Raw genomic sequence first — 10,715 nt, 5'->3', positions numbered from 1 at the left:
AAATGATTCTTGGCCAGAATGCTGAGAAACTCTCGAAGATGGCCCTCATTGAATAGACGGGCTACCTCATCCCTTAATTGCCTGCAATCCTCGGTCATGTGACCATGCGTGCCATGATACTTGTACATCAATTTTGGATTTCTTTGGGAAGGATCGGTTCGTATGGGTCTGGGCCACTTAGTATCTTTGATCCTTCCGATTGCTGATACAATTCCTAATGCGTCGATGCTAAAGTTATATTCCGATAGCTGGGGTGCCTCTATGGGATCAACATGCTTATCAAAACCACTTTTGCTCATAAGTCCCCGAGAATTCTGTCCTCGATCACTTCTTTAATCATTCCGGGCGGAATTGCGTCCTAAACTATTGGTCCTTCGATCTACGGTATATGGTTGATATCGTTCCCTGTTCGACCTTGGCTCCCTATCGACGTCCCTCTAAGTTCCAACTACCGACCTATTTGGATGTACAACTGGATACTCGATAAAATTTTGTTTCAACTGATGTGATGCTATCGAACTCCGCTCGTTCAACCCTTGGGTGAAAGCTTGAACGGCCCAATCATCTATGACCGGTGGTAACTCCATGCGTTCCATTTGAAATCGGGATACGAACTCCCTTAACATTTTGTTATCCCTTTGTCTTACCTTGAAAAGGTTCAATTTTCTTGTTGCAACTTTATGGCTTCGGCGTGTGCCTTTAAGAAAGAATTAGCTAACATGGCAAATGAGTCGATGGAATTTGGAGGCAGGTTGTGATACCAAATCATTGCTCCCTTTGAAAGGGTCTCTCCGAACTTTTTCAGCAGCATAGATTCGATCTCATCATTTTCTGAATCGTTACCCTTGATAGGGCATGTATATGAATTAACATGTTCATTGGGATATATGGTCCAATTATATTTGGGTATGTCTGGCATACGAAACTTCTTTGGATTAGGCTTCAGAGCCGTACTTTGTGGAAATGACTTTTGTACAAACTTCTTCGAATCCATCCTTTTCAAGATTGGTGGTGCCCCCGGTTTCTGATCAACACGAGAGTTGTATGTCTTCACTTTTTTATCATTAGCTTCGATTTTCTTCTCTCCTGACTCGATTCTATTGGTGAGCTCGAGCATTTTCATTACTGTAGGATCGGTCCCCGATCAAATTACCATTCGACCTTTCCGGCACTGGCTCTGTATGGCGAGTGATTTCCGGCTCAACCCCACTCGGAGTTCTATGTTGATTTTGATGCTGAGCAATAGCGACCTGCTGAGCCTGTAGCATCTCGAATATCACCTGGAGACTAGCTTCTCCGTCTCCTATGCCCTGTGTACCTTGGCCACCATATCGGTCCTCCCTGTGCACACTCCCTTCGGGGTCCGTACCTAGATCCGAATTTAAAGCAATGTGCAAACTGACATCGACTGGGTCGGCAATCGATGCTCCCCCGAGGTTAGCTGCTGGTACCCCAGCTCCTGGAGCAATTACATTACCGTTTACCGTGTGAAACCCGAGGCCATCGTCACCATGTGTGGATGCATTTTGTGAGTTTGACATGTTTTAACCTGAAAGCAAAAATACTTGACAAGAACAAGCCTGAAATAATATGTGTTATCATAATCAGTACCGAACAATCCCTATTATCCTTAGTCCCACGGTGGACACCAAACTGTTTACCCTAAAATTCGAGTAACCATTAAACTTATATTATGGTTTTAAGGATATGTGATCCAATCCAATACCAATTGATAAACAAGGAATTAAATAGATAAATCAATCTAGTATGGTAGCGAAATTTTGACCTCGACTTGTGGTCGTCTCGATGTGTGATAATAAGAATAGCAAATGTTAAAGCAACTCTGATGAACAGTAAGCGAAATAGCAAAAAAAGTAATGAGTGTATATATTCTTATCAGTGAACAATGAATGTTACAAATGAATGGGATCCCTCTTTATATAATAGAGGAGATCTATACAAGGTACACTTCTAATTATAGTAGGAAATCATATTTGACAACTAATAAACTGCTGAAGATCAGTCCATTCCAAAATTCACGCCACGATCTTCGTTCTATTGCGGATATCTCGCTCTTTCCATTATTAAATAATATTGGCATCATTTTGAAGTATGCCCTCTTCTGACCTCGGTTAGTGATGTCGACCTCGATCTTGGGAGGAAACTCCGATCTCGGACTCCACGTCCTGGTCTTTTGATGCGGTATCTCTTTTTTGATCAAAGGATGAAATCGCGTAGCCCCGATTTCTACCATATACAAATGTAAAAAATATTATACTATCATTATATAGTATAACTTAAGCTCTTCTAGAATAACACACACATTCGAAACATCATAATAGATCACCAACCACCTTTTTCCAACTACTTATAAAACCACCATTCCACAAAACAAAAACATACTCAAAATGCCATCGGAATCTCCAAACTTCTGGGGTGACATGCCGGAGGAAGAATACTACACTTCCGTCGGTATAATCAACTCCAAATCCTATTTCAATATACCCAATGGCAAAATATTCACACAATCATTTCTCCCACTTTACAAAACTAACCAACCTATCAAAGCAACTGTTTTCATGACCCATGGCTATGGTTCAGACACATGTTGGCTATTTCAGAAAATTTGCATTAATTACGGTACGTGGGGTTATGCTATTTTTGCTGCAGATTTATTAGGTCATGCTCGTTCTGATAGAATAAGGTGTTACATTGGTAATTTGAACAAGATTGTTGCTGCTTCTTTGTTTTTTTTTAAAGAGTGTGCGGAGTAGTGAAGAGTATAAGGATTTGCCTGCGTTTTTGTTTTGGGAATCTATGGGTCGGTTTGCTACTTTGCTTATGTATTTTCAGTCGGAGCCTGAAATGTGGACAGGGTTGATCTTCTCTGCTCCACTTTTCGTCATTCCTGAGCCTATGAAGCCATCTAAGGTGGAGTACTATACTTTAATTTTCTCATCGAGTTAAAAAAAAGAACAAGTTATACTCCTGTATAATTGAGGGTAAATTTCATAAATAGTCACATAACTATGACTTTTTTTCACCAAAGTCATATAACTATATTGTCTTACATAAAATCATAAAACTTTCACTAACTCACACAAAAATCATAGTGGCCGAAAAATATAACTTTTCTATTTTCTTATTCCATTTTTTTATCTAATAAATAATAACCACATTAAAATAGAAATGACCTAATCCAATACCCATATATATAAATTAAAATAATACTAAATTTGAATCCTTCTCTCAAAATACACGGTACTTCTATTTTTGATTTTGATTTTTAAGATTTTCGTTATATCAAGAGCTCTCTGATTGTTCATATCTTTTATTTCTTTTTCTTTTTGTTTTAGTGAGAATCATATGCAAAATGCTCCAATGAAAAAAAAATAAGGTCACACACACACATATATATATTTATATATTATAACCACCTACTATCTATCTAACATAATCGATTTGGAGTATTTTGCATGAGATTCTGACAATAAAAATAGAAAGAGATAAAATGTATGGATAATCAGAGAGCTCTTGGAAAAATAATGCTATAAATTTGAATGAAAATTTTTAAAAAATAAAAATACAAGTATCGTGCATTTTTGGAGAATGATTCACTTTTAGTATTATTTTAATTTATGTATAGGGATGTTGCTTTCGGTTGGGCCATTCTTATTTTAATTGGATTATTTATTAACCTGGAAAAAAATTATGGAACAAGAAAAAATTATTTTTCGGTCATTATGATTTTAGTGCGATTTAGTGAAAATTTTATGATTTTTGCGTAAGAAAACATAGTTACATGACTTTAGATATAAAAAAATTATAGTTATATGACCATTTATGAAATTTACCTTATAATTGAAGTATAAATTTTTTATACTATTAATGAACTTTTAATATGTGATAACTCATATTTATCTGCTTACCAATTACTAATGTTTGAACTTGAGTTTTTCCTTTCCTGAAAAGGATGTACTATCATTTATGTAATTGAATTGCTTGCAGAAGATTTAGTTCCCTATGATTTAATGTAGAGTCTAGATTGCCTTTCTTTTGCTCGATTGCGTATAATCTTTCATGAACTGTTATTTTGCAGTACTTCCTCTTTTTCTAAACAATGATGGGTTTAGAATAGGATCAAATCATTATTATGTATGTGATACATTTTTTTCATTTGTTTGAAATAAGATTTACATAATTAGGAATCATTTTATCCGTACTCCACTCTATTTGATATTCTTTTTGTATCTATAATAAAAACATGTTACAATTGAGGGAAACATGAAAATTTTAAAATTAATGAATTTTAAATATAAAAAGGTGTAGTCTTTCTGAAACAGACCAAAAGACATGAAATAGAGTGGAATGAACATGATACTTATAAGGGTACTTTCATTATGTTATACTAGTACAATATTATATTTAGGTTAAGTATCAATTTTTTCATTCTTTCTTTTGTACAGTTTCAGTCAAACACTTTTTATATAAAATAAAAAGAATAATACATCTAAATCCCAATAATGATGAGGTTATGAGCATGGCTGTCAATAATTTTAGATAATATGTACACATCTAGAAACAAGCTAGAAGAATCTGAATCACAATGTTAATTTATAAGAAAAATATTTAAAGTATGTCTAGGAAACAGTAGCATGAGAAGGAATTAAACCGGAAAAATAGAGAACACCGAGTTTAAAAAATATGAAAAATTAAACCAAATAGCCGTAATGGAGGTATAATATATGCATAACTTATGTACTATATATGTAGTTGTTTATAATCAATGTATAATCTATGTATATGGTTAGAAAGAGTAAAATGACCGACAATTTGTGTAAAGATACAAAAAAAAAATTACTCCTAATTAATTTTTGTACGTTTTATGTTTGAATTAAAAAGAACGTTTATCTTTGTTGTCTAATATGCAGATACATCTATTCATGTATGGGCTACTATTTGGACTAGCTGATACTTGGGCATCAATGCTGTATGGGTCAAAATTTGACTACCAGATGGTTATCATTAAAGGGAACGGTAAAAGGTCGACTCAGTCATGGTCATGCCCATGAGGCGTAACGACGACGAGTATCACGATCATTGCCGAAATCAAGCCGTCAGAAAGCTTATATCGCAAAACAAGTGTAATGTTTGGGAAAGTAATGAAGGATACAGTCATGAGAAAGCACGTCGGTCAAAGACCATTGGATAAAAGGAAAAATTGTTAATATATATAGAGAGGCGGGAGATCGTTAAAAGGGCATCTGAGCCCAGATCTGGCTACAATTTTTACAGTCATCACTATGGAATCAACAAGGGGAGATTTCTTAGTCATCAACAACTTTCTCTCTTCTTCTTCTATGCTTTTACGATTATGGTGCAAACCTGTCAAAGATATAAGCTTATAATTTACATTTGATGTATGATAATGTCCTTAAGAAATATTACTCGAGCTTGTTCTTCTTCGATTTTAGTACTCAATATGTTTGGATCTAGAGTTAAGTATGTTAGGCTAAGATTAACCTTCTATCTCTCTATTAATTAGTTTAACTAAAGGTTTAACACTTTTTTGGTTAAACAATTTTGGGTCGTCTGTGGGGATTTCTTAGCCAAATTTTTTTAGTTTCCTATAGATCTAGAACCAGCAATATATTACTACCAAGCTGTCATGGCCTCACTATCTCGGCACTGATAAGGTAGGATTTTAACATGTTTTATGCTCTTACTTGCCTATGCTTTGATCATATATTGTTACAAAATAGTCCTAAAAGGCTCACAAGTTGTGCTTGATCGCAGGTTTGATCGACAAAGTGAAGAAATGTCAAAGATCGGCTAAAAAAGGAGTGAAACCTGCTCAAGTATCAAAGACCAAGAAATATAAGAAAAAAAGGCCTAGTGCGGACCGCGCAAAGTGGAATGCGGTCGCACTAAGTGGTTCAGAGAGTTGGTGAATCCGGCTAGAAGAAGCGCTGTCGCGGTACACATCTCGTGGACCGCGGTGAAGGCTCCGCGACCGCACTACTCTTTTGTGCGGTCCACGGTCATGAGATTCAGAGAGATGAAGTTTGCAAAGCCAGTGCCATGCGGTCCACGGTCGTGGTTGCGCGAACCGCGCCAGCTCCCTCCGCGGTCGCGGTTCGTTCTACGGGGTCTGCGGAGTCCAAGTTCAGAGAAGCAGAAGTAATCCCAGTGCGGCCGTGGTCCATTTAATGCAGCCCGCACTGACCCCGCAGGTGTATTTTTGTCCATTTTTCCAGCCTAGTATAAATAGAATATTTTTACCATTTTTTAGGTAATCAGATACATCAGTAGAGAGCTGCACTCGTGAGAACGCATTTTGTAGCCATTTTTGGCACTTTTGCTTTACATTTACGATAAATTCTTGCAATTTAATTTTAGCAATTAATTAATATGCTTAGTTCTTCATCTATTTCTTCAATTTCTTTATCTAGCATGAGTAGCTAAACCCATTAGCTAGGGTTGTGGCTCAACCCTAGTGTGGGTAATTGATGGGTGTTGCCATCTAGTGTTAGATTGACTATGGGTGTTTGCTCTTTGGGTTGATTTTATGTTTTAATCTAGAATTGGTGGTTGCAAACACTGATTCATGCTTTGTAGGTTTAACTCTTCTTGAGAAAGAGAGTCTATAACCCCAAAATTGACCCAACAAGGAATTGGGATGGACTCATGAGAAATGATAGTCTCAATTAACAGGTTAAACCTCGAGAGATTAATTACCCTACTTGAACCCTAGTTGTTTGGTCTAATTTGCCTACCCATTTGGTCTCGAGAGAGTCAATTGGGCAAAGTCAGTTTCTCTACCGAGAGGTGTGAGAGTGAGTAAAATTGTACAACGGTTATAGCATAAGCCCCAATTATGTCAATCGAACCTTAGTAACATCTACCCGTCAATTAGCCACCTAGGTAGTGTTACGACCCTAGTGCCCTTCTTCCCATTAGATACAACTTAGCAATATTCTCGTAGCATAATTTAGTGTTAATCAATAGTTTTACAAAAATAGTTATAATTTGAAAACCCAAAAAAGTTTGAAGTGACATTAGGAGTACAAACACATCTCTAGGATAGACAAACAATCCAACTCCACTACTAGCTCCCTGAGGAATTCGATCCCGACCTTCATATCGGGTAAAAGCTATGCGACCCGCTCTTCCTACCTTAGTGTAGCGTTGAGTTGGCAGCGATCACTTTTTGGCGCCGTTGCTGGGGAGCTTATGATGTTGACTATCTGTTTAGTTAGTTTTATGTTTGGCTTCTCTTTCCTTCTTGTTTACTAATTCTATTTGTGTCGATCAATTAGGTACAAATGGCTCTTAATGCAAATGACCCTCTCGGCAATGTGATAGCGGGGGAGAAGGTAGAGGATCTAGAACAAGATGAGGTCTTACCTCAAGTTCCACGGAGGGGCCGAAATGCCAATATAAATGCAAATGAGAACAACAATATTCCAGACCCTCCTCCGTAACCGCCGAGAGTGGCTCCCAGAGTTTTACCAAATCAAGGATACGCCAGTGCTATTGTACCTCCCCGAATCCGAACGGGGAACTTTCAAATCACAAATGTTATGTTGACCTTGCTCGAGAAAAGAGGGTATTTCACGGGCGCCTCCGATCAAAATGCCTACAAGCACTTGAAGGGGTTCGTAGATACATGCTGGGGTAGTAAGAAGACAAATGTGTCCGAGGATGCATTGAAATTGAGGCTTTTCCCGTTCTCTCTTCGGGGTAAAGCATTGGATTGGTTATAAAGGCTCCCCAATCATTCTATTACAACATGGGATGAATTGGCGGATAAATGTATTGCCAAGTTCTTTACTCCAAGTCATATGACGGCTCTTCGGGATGAAATTCTAGCCTTCAAGCAAGAGCCAACAGATCCTTTGCACGAGATATGAGAAAGATATAGAACAATGGTGAAAGAGTGCCCTAATAACGACATGACTGAGGCTATAATTCAACAAACCTTTTATCGGGGCATCAACACCACGAATCAATGCATTGTGAACCAATTGGATGGAGGGAACTTTATGAAACTTTCTTACCAAGAGGCATGTGATGTACTTGATGAAATGGCCGACACCTCTTCGGCATGGCAAAGCCGAGCAAATGTGCCCCAAGGTGACCCTACAGTCATCCATTTGCACAAGGAATTGCACGATCATGGCCAAGCTATTGTCGAGCTTACAACAACTATGGATCAATTGGCAAAGGCGCAATTGCAACAAGTCCAAAACCTGCGCCAAGTCAATGCAATGGAAGGTGTTTCTATGTTTAAAATGAGGCAAAGAGGGCAACATCCTCAAGGTAATTGTGAACAATATGAAAACAACAATGATGGTGGTGGTTATTCAAATGAGTGCTATGATGACCAAAGCGAAGAGGTCTAATATGTCAATAACTACCAAGGGAATAGAGGCAACTCTTCGAATCAACAATGGCGCCCTCAAGGAAATTGGGGTAATCAACAACAAGGCGGAGGTAATTGGAATAACAACAATCAACAACAAGGTGGTGGCAATTGGAATAATAACAACCAAAACAACAATTGGGGTAATCAAAGCAACCAAGGGAATTGGAATGGTAATAACAACAATTGGGCCAACAACAATAATCAAGGAGGGTGGAACAATAGCGGGAACCAAGGCAACCGGGGGCAAGGTTTTCAAAGGCCCCCCATGTACCAACAACCGAACAATCCACCCCCTTTCCTTCTCAAGGTACTAATTCTTCTGGGAGTGATATGGGGCGAATTGAAAGCATGTTCGAGCAAATGATGAAAAAGAACCAAGATTTCGATGCCCAATTAGCTTTTCATAATACATCTATCCGGAACTTAGAGGTGCAATTAGGCCAAATCTCTCAAGCGTTGAATACTCGTACCAAGGGTGCGCTACCAAGTGATACAGTAGTGAACCCGAAGGGTAGGAATAATAATTATATGATGGCAGTTACAACAAGAAGTGGGAGAGGCGGTGATGTGAATGCCTCAAAGCAAAAGCAAATTATGGAAGAAGATGTTGAATTGTGGGATGATGATGTACCTTTGATTGTTGATGATGTGGTTAATCAAAATGTGAACAATGATGTGCGGATTGATATTGATGATGAAGCCGAGGTAGAGACTCAAGATGCCATGAACCCGTCTAGGGAACATGTGATTGACATGCCTGCGCCGGTTGTACAAAAGGCCAAGGCACCTTTGCCTGGGATACCTCCACCTTATCCTCAATGGTTAGCAAAGCAAAAGAGTGACAATCAATTCAAAAAGTTCATTGACATGATGAAGAGCCTCACAATCAATGTCCCTTTGGTGGAGGCGCTTGAGCAAATGCCGGGGTACGCTAAGTTCATGAAAGATTTGGTAACAAAGAAGAGGTCAATGGAGTGTGAAACAATTAAAATGACTCATTAAGTGAGTGCCATAGTGCATTCAATGGAACCAAGCTTGAGGATCCCGGAGCTTTTACTATCCCTTGTACTATCGGAAGTACGGATTTTGCCAAGGCCCTTTGTGACTTGGGGGCTAGCATAAATTTGATGCCGTACTCGGTCTTCAAGACTTTGGGAATTGGACAACCTCGACCCACTTCAATGAGACTTCAAATGGCGGATTGATTAATGAAGCGACCTTTGGGCATAATCGATGATGTACTTGTCCGGGTGGATAAGTTTATACTGGCGGCCGACTTTGTCATATTGGATTGTGAGGTGGACTTTGAAGTGCCAATTATTCTTGGTAGGCCTTTCCTAGATACGGGGAAGGCATTGGTTGATGTTGAAGTGGGATGTGGATGACACAAGTTCCATGATCCATGTTGAAGATCCCCTAGAGGCCGTGCTTCTTAATATGGATGTCAATGATGTTGCTAGTAGAGTGGAGTGTGTGAATGCATTGCATGGTAGGGGTTCATATTCATATGAGCCTAGGAGGCTATCCTTGGATCTTGAAAACCGCAAAACTCCACCAACAAAGCCATCGATTGAGGAGCTACCGGTGTTGGAGTTGAAGCCACTTCCTCCGCACCTTAGGTACGAATTCTTGGGTTCAAATTCTACTTTACCTGTTATTCTTTCTTCTTGCCTTACTAACATGCAGGTTGAGGCCACCTTGGCAGTTCTTCAAAAGCGGAAAAGGGCAATCGAATGGACTCTAGCTGATATTCGGGGAATAAGCCCCGCATTTTGCATGCACAAAATCATCTTGGAGGAGGATGCAAAGCCTTCCTTGGAGCATCAAAGAAGAATAAATGAGGCGATGCAAGAGGTGGTGAAGAAAGAGGTTATCAAGTGGCTAGATGTAGGGGTGGTTTATCCTATTTCTGACAGTTCGTGGACCTCTCCGGTGCAATGTGTGCCGAAGAAGGGTGGTATGACCGTGGTGACCAATGATAACAATGAGTTCATTCCCACTAGAACGGTCACCGGGTGGAGAGTTTGTATGGATTACCGGAAGCTGAACAAGGTGACTAGAAAATATCATTCCCATTGCAATTCCTTGACCAAATGCTTAATCGTCTTGCGGGCCGGGCTTTCTATTGTTTTCTGGATGGTTACTCGGGGTACAATCAAATTCTAATTGCCCCGGAGGACCAAGAGAAGACCACCTTTACATGTCCTTATGGCACATTCGCCTTCTCTAGAATGCCATTTGGATTGTGTAATGCTCCGGCGACCTTCCAACGTTGCATGATGGCTAT

At 39.1% G+C, this 10,715-nt stretch overlaps 1 pseudogene; it reads left to right on the top strand.

The window, feature by feature from the left end:
- The first annotated feature begins 2,408 nt into the window (after positions 1 to 2,408).
- Positions 2,409 to 10,715, top strand: part of LOC104241415 (caffeoylshikimate esterase-like) — a 50,723-nt pseudogene continuing 42,416 nt past the window's right edge.

The sequence above is a fragment of the Nicotiana sylvestris genome, chromosome 10 (genome assembly GCF_000393655.2).
Source record: "Nicotiana sylvestris chromosome 10, ASM39365v2, whole genome shotgun sequence".
In the NCBI taxonomy this organism is placed as follows: domain Eukaryota; kingdom Viridiplantae; phylum Streptophyta; class Magnoliopsida; order Solanales; family Solanaceae; genus Nicotiana; species Nicotiana sylvestris.
The sequence above is the reverse complement of the archived record's forward strand: the minus strand, read 5'-3'. Positions and strand labels throughout refer to the sequence as shown.